This window comes from Rhinolophus sinicus, linkage group LG09 (genome assembly GCF_036562045.2).
Source record: "Rhinolophus sinicus isolate RSC01 linkage group LG09, ASM3656204v1, whole genome shotgun sequence".
NCBI classification, from domain to species: Eukaryota; Metazoa; Chordata; class Mammalia; order Chiroptera; family Rhinolophidae; genus Rhinolophus; species Rhinolophus sinicus.
Window position 1 is genome coordinate 88,618,473 of NC_133758.1, and position 21,019 is coordinate 88,639,491.

Genomic DNA, 21,019 nt, shown 5'->3' on the forward strand with positions numbered 1-21,019 from the left:
CAATCTAGTCAGTTCTGCTTTCACACTAAAGCATCATTACACTCACTGTGGGCTTCCATTTATAATGCAGAAAATGCTCTCCATTACCTATTATCATTTCTTCACTGAGGCCCTGTAGTAAGAGAAAGGAAGCCCAGATGATGGAAAATTATTCTTGCAATTCAGGTCCCCCTGCACACAAGCCACATTGCAGTAATTTGAGATGGAAAAGACCTATTAAGTCATTCCACTGATTCTCGGAGGGCATGTGGTGGTTTTGCTTTTTTTTTTCCCTCTCCAATATGCTGATCTACTTTTCCGTGCCTTTTCCAATTGTAAATGGGACAAGTGATGAGGCTTCCACCAGTCCTGGGGGGATGGGACGGCACCATCTATAACAGTTCTCTCCATTAGGGCCTGACATTGGCTCTGCCGCCTAAATCATCTTTGTTTTGACTTTTCATTTCTATCACTCCTCCTGCTGTCCCCTTAGACCACACTAAATAATTTCTCTCTGTCCCTGCTCTTTATACTGTTCAAGTACTTGTGGCCAATGAGCCAGTCCCTGTTAGTTAGAGCCGGTGGTCCTGCTGGAGGGACTTGTCTCTTTCATCTGCCCTCTGAAAGCAGTCCCTTCAGGATTATAAATCATATTTGTTGCTCTTCGATGAACGCCCATCAGTTTCTCAATAATTTGCCTCATTTCTTTGTCACTCACGCTGCTCAAGAAAATCCCCTTTGTCCCTGTTGAAGCAAAGTAAGAAGATGATGGTAGTACTAGAATCTCTGCTTACAGAGAACAGAGCGGATCTCTTCAGCCACCAGGCATCTTTCTGTCCCCAGGATACAGGAGTGATCTAGTCCGTTATCTTTAACTCCCTCACTTGGGGTGTGGAATTACTGTGCTGACAGGACTTAGGTGTGTATATGTAGAGACAGAAAGAGCTGATCCACGTTTCACAGGCCAGCACTCCTTGTGGTGTATTTAGTTAACTCCCATTAGCTGTTTAAATCATAGTTCACTGCCCATCTCAATTCCCAGTTGGAAAAGCTTCCCTGAAGTCTCTCAAGAGAATGCTGACCTCCTCTTTTCCATTAATACTCCCACACTTACTGGTACTGAGGTGGTAACATCGGACACCTTTGCTAGGGAGAGTTCCTTTGCTAGGAGAGAGGCAGAATGGACCCTTCACCTTGAATGAGTAGGAATGCCACCGAAAACCAGGAAATTCTGGGGTTGGTTTTGTAACGCCAAGGTCAGCAGGGCTCAGCCGGTCCTCTCTCTGCCTCTCCGGTTAATGGCTACCCTGAGTGCTAAAGCGCCCAATTTAATGAGGTCTTTCCTAATGTGCTCAATGCTCATATTTAGGCAATAATAATAACCACCACAGTGTTTAACACACTGTTTTCATCTTACTACATCATCCTTTTTAATAGTCACAACCACCATGTGAGGAAGAAATTATCTTCTTTCTTTTACCAGGGAGGAAACGGAGGCTTAGAGAAGTTCATTGCCCAATTTCACAAATATTCAGTCAGTTCTCCTTTCCATTCGCCTTTGTTCTCCCTCAGAAATCACTGGAAAGAATGCTCTCTGAGCAACATGTGAAGTGCTAACTGTATAAAACTTCCAAAAGTCACCAAAATGCTAACCATCACATAATGTTTTTCTCTGCTCTTAGTTGGAAGAATAGAGTAACTAGACATCATTCACAGCTTGATATGGGTTCTATGGTTTATCAGCGAGATAATTCACTTGTTATTCGATGACAGAAAGAATATATTAAAACTTAGAACTGACATAGCCTGCTATCTCTTTCTAAACAATCATGTAATGTTATTATGCATGAGCTAAAAGGGAGCTTATCTCCTCAAATACCAAATCAGATCCTAAGAGTATCCGTTTTTCCTGCAAAGCTGATAAAATGATACACACCTAAGATTTAAAAAAAAAAAAAGGAAAGAGCTATATGTCAATAAATGTTAATAACATGATTTGAGGAAACAAAGAACCTGAATAATACTTACTTTTCCTGAGTAATACAAAAACCAGAGATATATGTGGTAAAGGAGGCATCCTAAATTTTAGCACATACTAAAATTGTGCTAATCGCTAAGCAAAAGGGGACATGTAGTATTGCATCACTTATGCTCAAATAGTACTTATCAATATTTTTAATTTGGCACAAATGTGGTTACAGTAGGAGGCCAGAATTTTCCCTTCTACACCAGCTTGTGGACCCTCACTGTCTCGTGTATGACTTCAAATTGGACTTCGGGGCTGGACTGGATTGTGCTTGTAACTTTTGGGAAAAAATTGTTAAGTAAATGCACCCTTGAAGATTCCAGCTGTACTTTCTAGTCCCTGCTGTTTAATTATAAAAAAGAAAAGCCCTTACTGCTTTTTTTTAATTACTGAAAATGCAATACATGTTTACTGTGCCAAAGTTTAAAAATATAGATTGAGAAAAAAAAAACTTGATTGCTTTCATTCAGAAGTAACCACTTTTGACACACCCTTCCACAGCCTTATCTATATATCTCTATATGATGTGTCTATATATTCATTTCTTTAAATAGTAAATTATTGGTTTTAATCTTCACTAATACTGACTTCTTTGCTACTTTATTCCTTTAAGATCTCTGAAGCCCTTATGGAAAAACTGATGCTTTTCTGAGCAGATCTAAACAGGTGACAAAAGTGCTTTAAGTTTTTTAAAAGACATTTACTTTATACAAGTCTTACAAGGTTTAAATCTTTTAAAAGTATAAAATACCCTTTACAGCCAAACCCTGGATAAATACAATACCTAGAAAATACATTCCACCAACAATTCTGCTCAGTATTAGGGTACAAAATCTTTCCTGTGGATCCGAGCTTTATTGGTGATCATATGTCAGGGATCTCCAATACAATGGGAAAGGACTGAAACTGACTAGACCTAGCTTTGGAAGATTCGGGAAAGAGGCAGGAGAGATCTAGCTGACGCCAGATCTAAAGCACTGATGTGGTCATGAGGCTCATTTTCTTTGCCCACCAACCTCCTCCTGACCATACATGTCAATTTATTCTTCCAAAAACAGGCCTTCTCAGGAGCATTTCTTTAGCATTTCCCAGCTTACTGTTAAATAACTCACCAATACTAAAACATCTTTGAGGTCCTTAGGTATTCTAGAGAGAGTTTTGGTTTTTAAACTGTATTGAATACTATACTTCAGAAATCTAAGACATCATCTGTGTAAGTCGTGTCATTTTAAATGGTGCTAAGAAAAAAGATGCTGCCAATTAAACTATGACATGCCATTAATTCCAAATTTATCCTCATTTCACAGATGTTAAAATGTGAAAAAGTATCTTATAATAAATGAACTACTGTGTTGATTTAACACCCACACATTGCATAGAGAATATTCAGTCACATACCATGAATAGATTTTTAGCACCCAGTACACATTAGGTTTATATGTACATAGAAGTTCAAATTAGAAGACACATCTTTGATATTTAATTCATTTATTTATTTTTGGATTGAAATCAAAGTAAAATGCTCAGATTTTAACATTTATGTTTATATAGAGAATATTCCTTTTCCATTCCTTCCTTCATAGTCTCACAGTGGGGGCTGTGGCCATCCAGGTCATCTCGACTCTCTTTATCTCTTTATAATTTGTCCTCAGAGACAACAGGATTTTTAGTTTGACTAGTCTTTACTTCAAGAGGCATGACTCGGTTCTATCCTTCCATTTTCAAGATACCAGTTAGTCACTTAATTTCGTTTTAAAAATTCATCAGGCTTGGAAAATGCAGATTTATTCCAATCTGTGCTTATTATATCTTCTGCTGGACCAGTTTAATCACCACATTTTACAGTTGAAGAAAAGTGAAATTTAGGCCACTTAATTGATTTGTCCCTCAGCATTAAGGTGGGTTCTTTCCTGTCTAGGGAAGTTTGTCCAACACAAAGTATAGCCTGCTTTTAATTTTACAGACCCAAATACGTTCTTTCATTTGCCTGAGATATCTATTCTTTTCTAAATCCACTGATAGAAAGTAAATATGTCCATCATCTTTTTTTAATTTAAAAGTGTTTTTAATTTAAAAATTCACTTAAATTTTAATGTAAATTAAAATTTCTTTTAATTTTAAATTTTTAAAAATTCTTTTCCATCATCTTTTTTAACTATTCTGCTCCATATTGGCAGCTGCTATCTAGTATCCAAATCTAGAGTCATGTAGTTTCCTCTTGGGGAGAGAAAAAGACATTCCCTGTTTATCCACTAGAGTAATTTGCTACCTGGAATATAAATGTAGAACCATGACTCAGTCAAATATAAATTTGCTCTAAGTGGGAGAGAGTAAGGGAACTTTTCATAGGCTCCCATCCTTTCCCCCTTTGAATTTTCCCCCCTTTGTATTCTCATTTTCTTGCTTTAAAATTAATGATCTTCAAAGCACATGACAGAAACAGAACAAACCATAAAAATGTTTAAAATATGAAATGGTGAAGTTTTTTTTTTGTTTTTTTTAATTAAATTTATTGAGGTGACAATTGTTAGTAAAATTACATAGATTTCAGGTGTACAATTCTGTATTACATCATCTATAAATCCTATTGTGTGTTCATCACCCAGAGTCAGTTCTCCTTCCATCACCATATATTCGATCCCCCTTACCCTCATCTCCCACCCCCCACCCCCCACCCCCCTTACCCTCTGGCAACCACCAAACCATTGTCTGTGTCTATGAGTTTCTGTGAAATGGTGAAGTTTTAAAAATCCCACTGAGCATATACAAGGAAATACCAAAACTTGTAGTCTTTGGCAGAATTAGTTTACCCAGCTATGTACTGAAGGGTGATGGTATTTTGAGCTCCCTCCACAATCCTCCCCCTACCTCCAGCTATCCTGCCTCCTGGGGCTAAAAATAAACCTGTTATCTAGAAAACAAGTTATGAGGCTAGACAAGGGTTGACATACATCACCTAGGACAAACTTTTTCCTGAAAAAGAAAAAAAAAAAAGCCTTCAATAGCTGTGAGGAAGGTGGACCCCAGAAGGTATTAATTAGCAATGGTCCCTGCGGGAATCATACAAAGGACTTCCGAGAAGATGGTCAGAGAATGAGGGCTGAGATAGGAAGGGGCAGGGCTGATATGTGAGGTATAGTCCTTAATTGCACTTTGGAAACAGCTGCATTTGACAAGACATCCTTATTCTCCAAATAACAAAAACCTTTGCTACTAAGTTACCTAGATTTTTTCACTCCCCTAAATAAATACTTCAGGTCTCAATTGGAGTGGGAGACAAGTCTAAGTATAATCTTTAAAATCGCATTCATATTTCTGAACCATTTTCTTACCAGTTATAATTGTAACATCTTTCACTTAGGAAGTTGTGGGGACAGAGCCCCAAAGAGCAGTTTCCAGGCTCTCGGCCTCACATAGAAAGGTGCTGGCTCAGGTAGTAAATGGCCATCAACTGTGATTGGATGGCCATCAGCTGTGGCTAGTTGGCCGTCGGCTATAACCAGTGAGCCATTGGCCACTAATATAACTGCCATGGCCTCGCTAGCAGAAAATGGGGACTAACAAGAAGATGGTGGCTGAGCTAGCAAGCACGGATTGCAGTTAGCACGGCGGATTTCGGGTTACAGATTGCAGAGAAGTGGACAGCAGGTTGCAGACAGTGTGGCTCCTGCTTCCTGTGTCTCCAACCCAGCTGCCAGCAAGACTATAGTGGTATGACTCCCCTACCTATGGCTCCGTGGGTGTTCCTTTTTGGCCTCACCATATCCTGCGTTCTTATGTGGGGAGCGGGAGCAGAGACCCTGCAGACCGCCCAGCACGACAGAGGTAACTGAGGTTTTTATTCTTGATTTTGAAATGGGTGATAGACTCAAGTCATATTCTTTTAAATCATTAGGTTAAGGTATCTTTATTTAGAAATGTGACCCCTACTAAAATGATTTCTCTTAAAAAATGTGGGACATTCAACCATTCCAATTTTACCTAACGAAGATGATTAAAATAACGCCTAAACAAGTGTATGTCTCTGTTATAGACTGAATGTGTTCTCCCAAAAACTCATTTGTTGAAATCCTAACCCCCAATGTGATGGTATTAGGAAGTTGGGTCGTTGGAAGCTGATTAAGTCATGGGGCTGGAAATCTCATGAATGGGCATAGTGCCCTTATAAAAGGGACCTCAGAGAGCTCTTTCACCCTTTTTGCTATGTAAGAACACGTTGAGAAGACAGCCATCTATCAACCAGGGATCAGATTTTGACCAGACACGAAATACGCCAGCACCTTAATCTTGGCCTTCCCAACCTCCAGAACTGGGAGAGATAGATGTTTGTTGTTTAAGTCAGGCGGTCTGTGGTATTTTTTGTTATAGCAGCCTGAACTAAAAAGTCTCCAAATGGATGATGGTATTTTCAAAGAATTTTAGATGTGCTTTTGTTTGTATTACATAGTAAAGGACATACCTAAATTGAAAGCTGTTGTTAATCACAATTGAAAAATTAGATGCAGGCAAAGAACAATTTACTTGTAAAGTACTCATTCTTTTTATATTTTGATCATTTTGGAAATATAAACATAAACAAAATGATTAAAGAAAAATTGAATTATATCATGGCTTCATTTCCTGTTTTCATTACTCATTAAAACTTGGTAAATGTGGTGCATGAAATGTACTACATAATTACAGTGTGCCCGAGATTCCTTTGGACACCACCTACATTAATTGTACGGCTATTTAAAATGAAACATGTGTGCCAGGTGGCTGATACAAACTTCTCTGATCAATAATCATCTTCCTCTGCACAATTACTGTTCTTTAGCATATCGGTAAGGACAGAACTACCAAGATAGTAAGCACTCAATAAAAAAATGTTAACTGTGCCAGGCACTGCGCTAGGAGCTTTAGAAGTATTATTTTATTTAAATCTTTTGAAAACCCTATAAACTAGCTGTGATTATTAGCTCTGTTTTACACAGTGCCATATGTTTAGCTGTGTGTTTTCTGTGTGCCTTATGAGTAGGAGGTTTAGGCGGGGGGCTGAAAGAACTCTGATAGTAATATGTAATAATTTTAGCATAATAAGAAATTACATGAAGGGCCAACTTTGTTTCCATTGATGGGTATACTGACAGTTTGCTCTCACCAATGGGCTCAATGCTATTTAATAAATTTCCCTTATCCTGTACATAACTGTATAGGATAATCATAATACACTGTTATTCTATTTCTAAATTTTAAAACTTTTGCAGGAAATTGTATAGTGTGTATGTACACATGCCTGTTGTGTGTAAAGTATTTTTTCTAGTAATATATGTAAGACCTGTTTGTTTTAGAGAAGCCCAGAGATGAAAATAAAAGTCACCCATTAGTCCAGTTCCCACAGGGAACTACCATTAATATTTTGGTATATATATTCTCCCAGTTGTTTTTATCAATGCATATGTAAATGTGTATTTAAATTCAATTGGAAATATACCTAATAGCTTGGTTTGTTTTTTCTGATTTTTTTTATTCATTTGGTAACATATCAAAACATTTTCTTACAGAATTAAAATTCTTCCATATATTCTTTGATACCACTCTTAGCAATATGTTTTTACATATGTCTCCTTGTACCTATGGCTAATTTTAACCATAACATAGAATTCCATCGTATGGTTGTACTCTAATTATTGGACCAATTCTTTATTGTTGGACGTTTAAGTAAGTGGACAATTAAGTAGGTATTTAAATATAAAAACCTAAAGTCTTACCCATGCCATAGGTCTCAGATCTTTAATGATTAAAAAATAATAATGTGCTCAGTAAAAGCCTTGCACTAAATCTCTATTGATCTGAATTTTAATCTAAAATTACTGCTGAAGGTGACCTCAGAGGAATTTAGCTATTTTTCTTACTTCTAGATAGGAATACTATATCACTATTCCATATATAGCTCTAGAAACTATTCATGAATCGAATGGCGGAAGAGGATTCCATAACCCCACCCAATGGATAATAGTAGTACAAAGACTTGGTGTCAGGAGCACAGGACTTGTGAGGTAAAAAGACCCTAGGACCAAATACCAGATAAAGGACTCTGACCTTTGACATATTACTCTCTCGCATTCTCAGGATTCATTGCAGGGTTTCTGTGAAGATTCCATGAGATAATGTACATAGAGTACCCAGCACAGCACAGGGGCTGACCATACGCTAGGTCTTTCTATTTATCCCATCTTTCTCAAATCCATAACATTTCCTTGCATTCTTTTCCTTGCATTCCATGGAAAAAAAATACCCACACACCAATATTTAGGGCCTTAAATATACCTGAAGACCATTACTTAGGCCTCCGAACTGCTTCTCCAAACCAAATAAAATGATATAATTCATTTGACTGTTTCTAGTGTCTGCTTTGATCATTCCTTCAACATTTCAGACCCTCCTAAATTATGGGACCCCAAATTAGACAGGCTATATTACCATCGGTCTGGCCAGCGATACATGTGGTGGGAAATTCCATCATACGTGATATGTTATTATGTTGCTGCTACTATAGCAAAAACTTGCTGAATTCTTAAGAAATTATTATGTTATTAACTCGGGTTCCATGTATAGGCCATCATGATAAAGACAACTGCTTTTCTGTCTTGTACTTATTTCTTGATACTGATTCTTCATCTTGCTTAGGAGCAGTTCCTTCCCTGTTTGAAGTTGGTTTCATTAAGTTGGATCCGTTTTCCAATGTCAGACTGCTGGATTTGGTTTTAATCATATGGTCTTGTCATCCACGCACGTACTGTAGTCTATTTTTAAGTCACTGATTCAATTTAGAGGCAAATGAGTTAATATGCGCCCCCACAGATCAACAAGACAGTTGCATGCCTATGTCGGAGAGTAGAGCAGTGACACAGAAATAAAGGCTACCTCTTTTGTAAGCAGTTTTCTTTTAATGGGACTCCAGTAGCACTGAAATTTCCTTCAGGCTTACATGTTTGAGTAGATTTTAGTATGTCATCTGTGTGGCTTATGGGTTTGTAGGCTTGGCTCTGAAAGCTGTAATTACCAATGTTTGAAAGACATCTGTGAGGGTGAGGATATGGAGAAGATAAGCCAAAAGCAAGATATATAATTACCACACCCTGTCTTCCTATCAGGAACACTGGATGTTTAAAGCAAATTAGGACCTTTAGACAGGCCCTTCTCCTATCAGGGTGCATCATCAGGTTGCCCTGAATGTAGGTAATCAATCTCTCAGGCAGGAAGTGGCCTCTCTCACATATAGCGTTAGCTCATAGGTCCTTCAGAGACGAAGGATGGAAAAGACCCATGTTTCTCTACTACCGAGTGATCATATCCCTGACACTCTTGCTACAAAGGCATTTTTTGCAGTGAAGGAAACACAGTGGGCCTCGAGTCAGGAGATCTCATTTCCAGTTTGGAATCTCTCATGTGATAACGGTGACCCCAGCCAATGCTGCAGGCCACAGTCGCTCCATCTGTAAAATGGAAGTGGTATATGGGTTTTAACCACTTCGCAGAATTGCTGCATACAGAAAGGTTATAACATACAGAAAGTGTTTTAAACATACTGTGCAATTTCTATAAAACTCAGGATATAGAAGGGAAAAAATCCTGTAAAGCCACACCATTTCGTTGGAATTTTGAACATTTGTTTCTGTTTTCATCTATGGCTCAATACTTAACATATGTTTTCAATATTTATGAGTGTGTTAAATGTGTAGCTACACCTTGAGTAGCTATGATTTGGCAGTGTTGAGAGAAATGACAAGATTCCTTGTCATTGATAATTAACAAAGGAACCAATCCTTTCAAAGGTAAATGTAGCTTAAACCTCACTTAAAGTACTTATGCCCTGCCTGAAACTTTTAGATTTTCTTTAAAGAAAACTCTTTAAGAGGTTTTTATTTTAAAGAACAAGTGAAGTGAGATTGGCCCTTGAGTAAAGAAAGTGGGCAACTAAAGCTTCTTTGCTCAAGAATAAGTTTAAGTGCCTTAATTATTTTTATGTTATTAAGTGGCAGTTGTATAAACACCTTGTTGAGTAATGGTGCTGTGGCAAAACTGACGTTTATTTAGGACACTGCTCCGCCCAAGGTGAGCAATGAAAGCAGGTAGGGAAACCAGGTCCCCTTTGGCTCGTCCACTTAACCCGTAAGCAAATAGGCCTAGAGATGGAAAACGATGTGAGGCATATGGCATGGCTGGAGGTGAGAAGAAATAGGAAGCGCAGGAGAAGTCTCTCTGAAAAAATGGAGAACATAGGAAGGGTGGTAGGGAAACTGTAATAACTAAAAATGGATTCTGACGCTGATATCAGTATATCAAGTTAATGCAAATTAAGGTGGCATGAGATTGGTTGAAAAACCTTTCCCCATACAGTATAATAATAACCATCTTATTTTAAACGTAGCCCGGAAGGGCCGTGTTTGCTCATGTGATCAGGTTTCTGCACTTCCCACACCTGGGGAAGTATCAGCTAATATTGATTTAACGCTAATTTATACCTGATGGTCAGGGCCAACTAGAGGAGAGGAAAACTGGTACAAATTAGTGGGGCCCTGTGGTCCCAGAAAGGGGTCTGGGGCCCAACTATTGTATATCAATACAATTCACCCTTTCGGAGAAATTGGGAAAAATGTTTGAAACTGAATCTACTCTCAGTGACTCTATTGCTAGAGTGCTAAAGATGTTCTTTAAGAATGTTAGGAATGGATTAGATCAAGTTACATTCTTAGATTTTATGTTTAGTTTATTAATCTGGGAGCTAAGCAAACTAGAAACAGAACAGGCTTTAAAATATCTGACTGTTTATCTTATAAATAATAACTGTTAGCCAGTTGGTTCCATTTACCTTTTCCTCAATGAAATTCTCTGTAATAAAGTACCTATAAACTAATCTTATATTTTAAATATCACTGCAGATTATTTGGAACCATAGAATTAGATATCAATTCTTTAAAAATTGTTCTCCTTAGGTAATTTCTATGAATTGATGTCAGTTATCAATATTTCTTTGTATTTGGCTGAAAACTGAGGAACTATTTTGGGCCCGCAATTGAATTTGGTTAACTTCTATTCACTTTTTAATTCATTGTTTCCCAAATTTGCCTGATTATAAAGATCACTGAGGAACCTTGTTAAAAATTATAGAATCCTATCCCTTCCATGGTCAGATTTGCTGAATTAGACTCTCCAGGGAGGGGCTGAAATCTGTATTTTTTAGCGAGGGCTCCAAGTATGCCCAATGATCTCCATGTTTAGAAAACAAGGTTCTGTATCCCTGTCAGATTCTTCATGATATCAGATCTCTGCAAGCCCCCATATTCCCATCTGCCCACCCTTCTCTTCAGTGGCTGAAGGCTGTTTTCTGTTCCGTCCCACCTAAGAAATAAGGCGCACTCCCATCAACCACTGCAGCCTTCAGCAGCAGTAGTAGCAGTGGGCAGCGGCTGTAGTCTTGGGCAGGGAGGGGATGGAATAAAGAGCTGCAGTTGTGGTTTGAGAAAGTTTTTCAAGAGATTCTGTCCCTCCCCTTGACAACCGGCTGTAGATGATTTTGCTACCTCCTGAAGTGGCTACGCTTAACCTCCCTTCGCTGTACATAAAATTTTTCTTTACCTTCACTCTCTTATCTTCCCTCCTTCCTGTAATGGAGTAGAAAACACTATCCCTTTTTGTCAAACTTGTGCTGTCAATCAAATCCTCTACTGCCTCCTGAAAGCTAAATCTATTAATCCTCCTCCGCATTCAAACCTTGCTTCTTCAGCTTTTTCTCCTTTGGCTTACAGGCATTATAAATAGATGTTTCTCCCCTATTCTTTTCAAACTAAACCAACATACACTTTCTTGGACTCTGCTCAAAGCCAAGATCTCATTTAACTTCATGCCTTATTTTCACTGTCAGATTTCACAAAAAGAGTGTTCTACATTCATTGTACCTACCTTCTCACTCTTCTCATCAACAGAGCTATAATCTGGCTTCCATTGCGCCACATCTAACGGACATCATTGGCTTAAAGATGAGCAGTGATGAGATCCAATGAGTTTTGTTCAGCCCTTACAGCATTTGGAAATTGCTGATCACCTCATCCTTTTAAAAACGTTATCAATCATTTAATTATAAGAACAAAAACCTATAAATGAAACTGAAACAACACAGGGGATTTCAAGATAAGACTATAGGGAACTCTCCCACAGAAAATGTAATATGTTCAGTGGTTACCAGAGGGTAAAGGGGGAAAGAGGGATAGCAGAAGACGATAAAGGGGGTCAAATATATGGTGATGGAAGGAGAACTGACTCTGGGTGGTGAACATACAATGTGATATATAGATGATATATTACAGAATTGTACACTTGGAACTTATGTAATTGTACTATCCATTGTCACCCAAATAAATTTTGATTGAAAAGAAAGAAGAGAAAATATAATAGGGCTGCAGAAGGACTGGAATCAGGAATTAGGACTATCAGTAACCAATCAAGTTTTAACAAATAGTTATTGAGCACCTGTTATATTCTAGGCACTGGTCAGGTGTTAAGGGATCAAGCAGTGAACAGAAGAAACAAGGTCCCTGCCCTTGGAGACTTTACAATCTAGTGGGGAAGGCTTAAACAAGCATGTAAACAAACGCATATTTACAACTTGTAATAAACACTACCGATGAAACAAACTGGCTTAACGATAATTATAGGTTATTAGTAATGGGTGAGGACTCAGAAAGGATACTCTGAAGACATGATATTTAAGCTGAAACCTGAAGAATGTGATGAAACCACTCAGAGAAACTGAGGAATGGGGATGTGGAAGGATATGCCTGCATAAAGGCTATGCAGAGGCATCTCGGGGGAAGTGAGGAGGCCACTGTGGCTAGAACTTAAAGGGTGAGGGAGGAGCATATGGCAAGATCAGGTAGAGAAGGAGGCAGAAGCCAGAGCAGGCCAGGCCTTTTAACCTATTTTAAGGAATTTGGATTTCATTGCAAAGAAATTGGAAGATGTTGAACTGATTTAAGCAGGAAATAACTTGGTCCAATATAGTTCCAGGTTTACCTTAACTGACAGGCAGAAAATTGATTAAGGAAGGCAAGAGAAGAAGCTGGAAGACCAGTTGGCAGCTATAGCAGTAGCTCAGGTAAGAGATGATGGTGGTTTGGATTAATGAAGTAGCAGAAGAGGTGGAGAGACGTGGATGGATTAGACATCTATTTATGAGGAGCAAATTATAAGACTAGCTGATGGGTTGGTGTTGAAGAGGGAAGGAGAGTGAGAAATCGAGGTATTTCTCGGGTTGTCTTGTTTAGAAAAACTGGGTGGATGGTGACACCATTTACTGAAGTGGGAAAAAATATAGAATTCTTTTTGATGGAGGGAAAAGCAGTAATATAGAAATCAAGAGTTTCGACCTGTTTCAGAAACCTTAATTTCAGATATTCATGAAGATTTGCCAAGTCCAACAGGCAACTGGATATCTCAATACAGAATTTGGAGGAAATGTCTGGACTGGAGAGACTGATTTGGTACTTGCCAGCGTTTTATATATTTGAAGCCATGAGAATGGCTGAGATTACCAAGAAGGTGAGTTTATAATGAAGAAAGCAGAGAATAGAGCCCAATTTTTAGAGGGAACTAGAAGAGAAAAATTCCTGAAGAAGCCTGAACAGCAGTGGTTAGAAAAGCAGGAGACAGACCAGACAGTGTAGTGTCCTAGACGCCAATAGGAGAGATTATTTTTTCTTCAAGAAGTTGAACCTGACCAACTATGATGAAAACTACTAAAAGTTGGGGTAGGATGAGGTCCAAGGAATATCCATTGGGTCTGGCAATGTGGAGGCTGTTGATAACATTGATGAGCAGTTTTCAGTGGCATGGTGGGTGGAAGCCAGATTAGAGTACATTGAATCGGAAGTTGGAGTTAACTTGTAGACCACTCGATCAAGAAGTGTGGCTGTGAAGGGATCAGAGAATTAGAAGCGTAGATAGAAATGGACAGCATAGGAATCTTTGTTTTGCTTTTTTTTTTTTAAGTGTCAGGATGGAATATGTTCAGACATATCGGGAATAATCAAGATTTATTTGATGATGAACAGAGGGAGGGAATAACTGAAGAAATGAAGTCCCTGAGAAGGTAAGAGAGGAAGAAATTTAAATCACAAGTAGAGAAAATGGCTTTTAATAGGAGAGGAGAAAATGTATCAATTGTAACAGAAAGAAAGGAGAAATGAGTTCAAATGCCAAAAGATTTGTAGATTTGATCGTAGGAATATACTAAAGTTGTAACAGATGTAGGCAGGCATGGGGATGGTTTTAGAGGATTGAAGAAAAAGGATAAGATATAAAATAGTCGTCATGGGAAACTGAACATACTCTCAGCCTCTCTTTCTCTCTCTCATCACCTGGTCTCGTTTCTATTTTCTGCAAGTCACTTCATTCTTTTCTCTCAGAAGGCAAGTTTCCTGTGTTTCTCTGTGCCTGTGACAGAAGATGGCCACCCCATGCACAAGTTTCTGTGTTTACTCAGTTCAAGCTCTTAATAGAAAAATATTGCTTAATTCCAAATTCCCAGAGGAGAAATTTGATTGGTCCAGCTTTGGTCAGTTGTCAAACGAACCATGGTCAGAGGAACAAAGTCATTTTGTACAAATAGCTGTCAGGCCCACGCCCTCTGTATGTGGGGAGGATTAGTTCTTAGAGAAGGGAACATGAGCTGCCAGGTACCCCACAAAGCATCTACCAAACTTATCTTCTGAGATGCCAAACTCTATTAAGGAGTGCTTCCCTTCAGCCTTTGTCTCTAGTTCATTTTTTGTTTAACTCTTCCCTCATCTACTAAGGTATAATTTCTCAAAATTTTATTCTTGATCCTCTTTTCCTTTATTTCTATGCTTTTCTCCTTTGTCAACTTCATTTTTGCCCATGGCTTCAAATACCATATGTACATGAATAACCCCAAAATCCATATCTCTGGTCTTTTCAACTTCACTATCATTTTAAAACGGCCTCCAAAACATGTTTTTTCTCTTTTTTTCTTGTCTCTATATGAGATGAGGTATGTTAACTAAACTTACTGTGGTAATCACTTCGCAATGTCAGTTAAATCTTTATGCTGTATACCTTAAACATATACCATGCTGTACGTCAATTATATCGCAGCAAAACAAAGGGAAAAAAAATTTGCCGCCACTTAAATATCCTCTGGTTGTTTTATTCATAGCTGAACTCATTATTTTCTCCCCAAACCTACTCCTTCTCTTGGCTGCCCAGTTCCTGCTAAAGCCACCACTATCCTTTCATGCGGCCAAACCTGAAGCTTCCGAGTTGCCTGACCTCCTACTTTCAAGGTCTATCAGCTGAGAAGTAGCATTATTTGCATCTATTCCTTCTCTCCATGTCCTCTGTCATTCCTCTAACTCTCATTACCTAAACACATGTGGACGAGTCTCAAAGTCTGATAAATCGTCTTCCAGTTTGCAGTCTCCAATTCAGGTTGTAAACTATCCCTGCATTAATCTTCATAAAACACAGCTCCTCTCATGTTCTCCTCACCCACTCAAGAATCTTCAACAGCTTCTCACTGCATACTTAATAAAGTGTGAGTCTTGCCTGGCAACCTCCACGACCTGTCATCAACAGACTAAGACTTACGTTTCATTAACCATTAGTCAAGACAGACTGTTCAATCATCTCCTAACATATCGTGTGTATTCCTAAGAACAAGGCTTCTTCATTCTATTCTTTCTGAAGTCTTTCCTCAAAAGTTATCTTTCCCTCCCATCACTTCCATATTACTTTATTTGCATTTCTCCTATGGAAGACATATGTTTAAACATGATTTTCACCTTTTTTGGTAGGCATATCTTTTTGCCTCTGATAGACTACAATCTACAAAAGAGGGAGAACAGACATGCCCTACAGAGTACACCAACGTGCCTGATACTTTGAAGACATTTAATAAGTAACTTGATGAGGATTAATTACTAAGGCCTGATGCTAATATTGTTGCTATTAAACTTTCATATAGGCTTATTAGCTGTATCAATGGACCTTTAAGATGCTGAGTAGAACACTGAAAATTGTGCACTACAAAAAGTTTAAAATAATAAAAAGGAACTTCTCTAGTCAAGCACTGCTGATGAATTGATTGCATCTTAACAATAGTCTGTTAATACACTTGTGATAAAAAGTAAAATTCAGCCACACAGGAGGAACTTCATCCATAACACATTTTAATCACTCTAAACTCTCATTTAAAAAAATAATGTTATGATAATTAAGCATACTCTCTTCATAGGATTACTATTGCTCTCATGTATTGTTGACACTGTTTGAAACTAAAACAGATGGAATATCACAACGTGGAAAGATTTAGAATATTTGCACTACTTTGGTACCCAAGTCTTTAGCCTCTAAATGTGCTGCCTTTGTACAATATAGTCTTTTAATTAAATGACAAAAGTCTACTTATGTATCAGCCTAGGGGACGTGCCCCTTGCATCATAGTTGGCAACTGGAATTGCTGTAGAGATGAAAGCTGAAAAAAACTGGTGGTCTTCTTCACTGTTTTCTATCCTTGTGGAAACAATTGCATACTTACTCTTTTAATGTTTACCAGTTAAAAATAAAATATCCTATTTCTATTGATTCCTCTGAATTTCTTTTAGAGACAAAGTATAGGGACAAACTCCTTGACATTGATCTTGGCAAGGATTTTGTGTGCACAAGTAACGAAAGCAAAAATAAACCAGTGGAGTTATACCAAACTAAAAAGCCTTCTGCAAGAGAAAAGCAGAAGGAAGAAATGCAGAAATGCCTTCTGCAACAAAAAGGCAGCCCACAGAATGGGAGAACTATTTGCAAATCACATATCTGATAAAGGGTTAATACCCAAAGTATATAAAGAACTCATACAAATCAGTAGCAAAACAGAACAGAACAAAACAAAACAAAACAAAAAACACCAAACCAATTAAAAAATTGGCAAAGGATCTGAATAGACTTTTTTTTTTTCCCCAAAAAGGACATCCAAATGGTACATGAAAAGGTGTTCAGCATCATTAATCATCAGGGAAATGCAAATCAAAACCACAGTGAGATAGCACCTCACATTTGTTAGAATGGCTGTTATCAAAAAGACAAGATATAATCAGCTGGTGAGAATGTGGAGAAAAGGTAACCCTTGTATACTGTTGGTGGCTATGTGAATTGGTACAGCCACTATGGAAAACAATATGAAGCTTCCTCAAAAAATTAAAAAGATACCTACCATATGATCCAACAATTCCATTTCTGGTATATATCCGAAGGAAATGAAATCAGTATCTTGAAGAGTCATCTGTACTCCCATGTTCAGTGCAGCATTATTTACAATAGCCAAGCATGGAAACAACCTAGTAAATGTCCATCAATGGATAAAGAAAATGTGCTAAATATATAAAATGGAATATTTTTCAGTCATAAAAAGGAAATCCTGCCATTTGTGATAACATAGATGGATCTTGAGGACATTATGCTAAGTGAAATAAATCAGATAAAGACAAATACTATATGATCTTACATGGGGATCTAAAAAAAAACCAAACTCACAGAAACAGAGACAAGATTGCTGGTTGCCAGGGGCAGGACGATGGGGAGTGGAGGAAATGGGGGAAGGTGAGCAAAAGGTGCAAACTTCCAGTGATGAGTAAGTTCTGGGGGTAGTGTACAGCATGGTGACTATAGTTTAACAATACTGCGTTGTATATTTGAAAGTTGTTAAGAGAATAGGTTTTAAAAGTTCTCACCACAAAAAGAAATTTTAACTATGTGAGGTGATAGATGTGTTAACTAACCTTATTGTGTTAATTGTTTCGTGCTATATTCCTATATCAAACCGTTACCTTGTATGCCTTAAACTTACACAATCTTATATGTCAATTATAACTCAATAAAGGTGGGGGGGGCGGAGATAAAGCAAAACACTTTATTATTTACACGAAATGTTCTTTTCCACTTAATTAAATATACTTTTTTTTCAGTTCCTTTACACAGGCCTCTTGAGAATAGCTGTTCCTAACAGTAAGATAGAGCTAACTACAAATCAGCAGATGTGACGGACTCACTAACTGATCCTTCTCAACTGTCCTTCTCTATCAATTTCAGTCTGTTGTTTTTTTTCTGCAAATTTCAACTGTCTTTTCTCCATTACCGATTTCATTTTCCATTTTCAACCTCTGATGAGCCTCCAAGAACTAACATTTTTCACTTTACCTATATAAGGACCATAACATAAAATATGCCTTCTTTTTGAATGCCAACCCCCAAGTCAGATATCTGTATGGTTTACAGAAAAAATGGAACATTTTCCTACTCTGTGGCTATGCCTTTGCACCAGAGATATGCCCGTTAATATCCTACTATTTTTTTGTCCAACAAAAGGCACAGGTTTAGTTCATGGGACAAGCACTGGTTAGGATTTGCTACTTTTTTGAGCAACATTGAACAAATAGTGTCTACCACGTCCTGCGCTTTGTTGTGGAGATTCAGCAGTTATAAAACAGATAAAAAGTCTTGCTTTCATGGCTCTTATAGTCTAGACAGACAGAACAAAATATAATAGGTTGCATGGTGATATGTGCTCTTGAAAAAAATTAGGCTAGAGAGTTGGGACCGCCTAGGGGGTGCTTACAATTTCAAAAACGATTTGTAGAGAAGCTGTCATCGGGAAGGTGGTGACATCAGAGTAAAGCCCTGATGGAAACGAGGGAGAAAGCCATGTGGAAATCTGGGGCAAGAACCTTTCAGGCAGAGGGAACACCTAGTGCAAAGGCGCACGTAGGCTGTCACAAGCAGTAAGGAGTTTCACTGTAAGCATCTGCCAGGGACAAAAATTCAGGCAAGGCTTTTTTTGTTGTTGCTATAAAGAATCCACCTACATGAGAGCTTAATCAGCTTAAGATGAACATCAGTGCAGATCTGGTTAGTGTTCTCTCGCAGCCATGACCTCATTGCTAATCCTGACAGCCTGGACTGCCTCGTAGATTGGGATGGGCTTTGGAAGAACAGCCTGGCAAACCTGGATGAAACAAGAAAGAGGTGTTAGTAGCTCTGTAGGCCCGACGGCTCCTTATCTCATTCTCTCTCCACATAGGGCTGCATATTAATCATATGTAGCCAATGATTATTCCAAGTTTTCATTTAAATCTAAAATATAGTCCATTATGATATGTGAACTAAGCAGTACGTGTAATATAATTCTACCTCAGATTCGCTCGTGTTGGATTCTTGTCCCACAGGCAGACAAGAGATAGGGCTCCTGATGAGAACAAAGGTATTTTGTGCTTTCAATGTGGTCTTCTAGCCAGGACACCATAGTAAAGACGGCATTACTAACATTAAGTCGTATGTAGAATTTCCAGAGATTGTTACACTTGCATTCAACAAAAAGAGATATCTGCACTGGGCCTATCTACCCCATCGCTGGCACAGTAGCGTAACAGTGCTCTTCTAGCCCAGCAATCCATACCTCCTTCTAAGGAGGTTCCAATTTACTGAGGAGAACGTTTTCCTAAAGCTTTTATTACGTAGCCCCTTGGGACCCACTCCCATCCTTAATAAGAATAAAATACTACGAATTTCACAAACGGACATTTGAAAGCAGACTCGGGGTTTAGTTTATAGCAGCTCACCTTTGATTTGTTTGGAGACTGAATTCCTTACACATGAAGATCAGTACTTATTTCATGAGAACGAAAGTCTAAGAGACCACCAAGGTTTCTTTAGCAAAGAGTAGGTGATTAAACACCCAAATAGGTCAGGATGACATATCAGTAACCACAAACAGTATTTTATGATCATACTAGTTCTTGATGTGGGTCATTTAGATTCGCTTTAGGTGTCTGATACAAGCTGGTTATGGCAGATTTGAACAAACACAAAAAGGCTTTAAAGTATGGGCAGGTATGTCGTTTTAAATCCAGATCAAGTATTGATCATTATGACTGTGGCTTGGTATAAATTTAGAATTATTGTAATATAATGTGTTGAGGTTGTTCCATACTTATATTTAGGAGTGGCCAGAAATGACATTTCTATAATGAAACCATGCTGTAATCAAATCAACAACTTAGAAATTTACCAGCATTTTTTTTACCTTTTACATATTTTAATGTGTCATTTTTTTAATTTTTTTTTTGGTTAATGATATGCTGGAAAAGTCATTGGAAAGAAGCAAGACATTTATCATTCTTTTCCTTCATGAAAGAATGCAATTTCCTAATTAATGAGGAATCTTTAATTTTAGATAGAAAAAGTAACACAATGGGTCAATTATACCAAATTTGAAAGAGTCAAGTCTTTCCTCTACTTACAATTAAAATATATTATTCTGGAAAGCAATACACACACACACACACACACACACACACACACAGTGGACTATCTTCACTTGTAAAATTTCTTTTAAACTAAAGGGACCTTATCTCACAGATGAGATTTGTGGACCGTTGTAAATATTCTACAAACATGTACTCCACAGCTTTAAGCTGTACTGTGCTAGAGCAAAGGGCTTACTCACAAACTCAAGTTAGTCCACCTGGGTTAGATTCTTAACTCCCCACTTACTGAGTAATCTCAGGCAAGACATTGAGGTTTTTTTGTGCCTCAGATGAGAACAGAGTGCAGCAGCTAATAATAGCATCTACTTGTGGATTATAGGAGTGAATGAGTTAACACATACAAGTTCTTAGAACAGTGACTGGTGCATGGTGAATGTTCAATAGATGTCACTTATTCTCGTGTATTATAAAGTTATGAACCATCACTAGTCTTGATAGGATGAAATATTGGATGCAATTCTAATATTTATATTGGGTTTCATCCACTTTTTACAGAACCTAGTATGCTTTCTGGTCTGACTGCTCAAGGAAGCAGAAAGGGATGGCTCCTCCAACTGAAATTGACCTCTACATATAGTGCCTGAAATTCACAGGAAGCTTGCCAGTGTGGGCTGACACAAGAGGCGACTAATGTGACTTC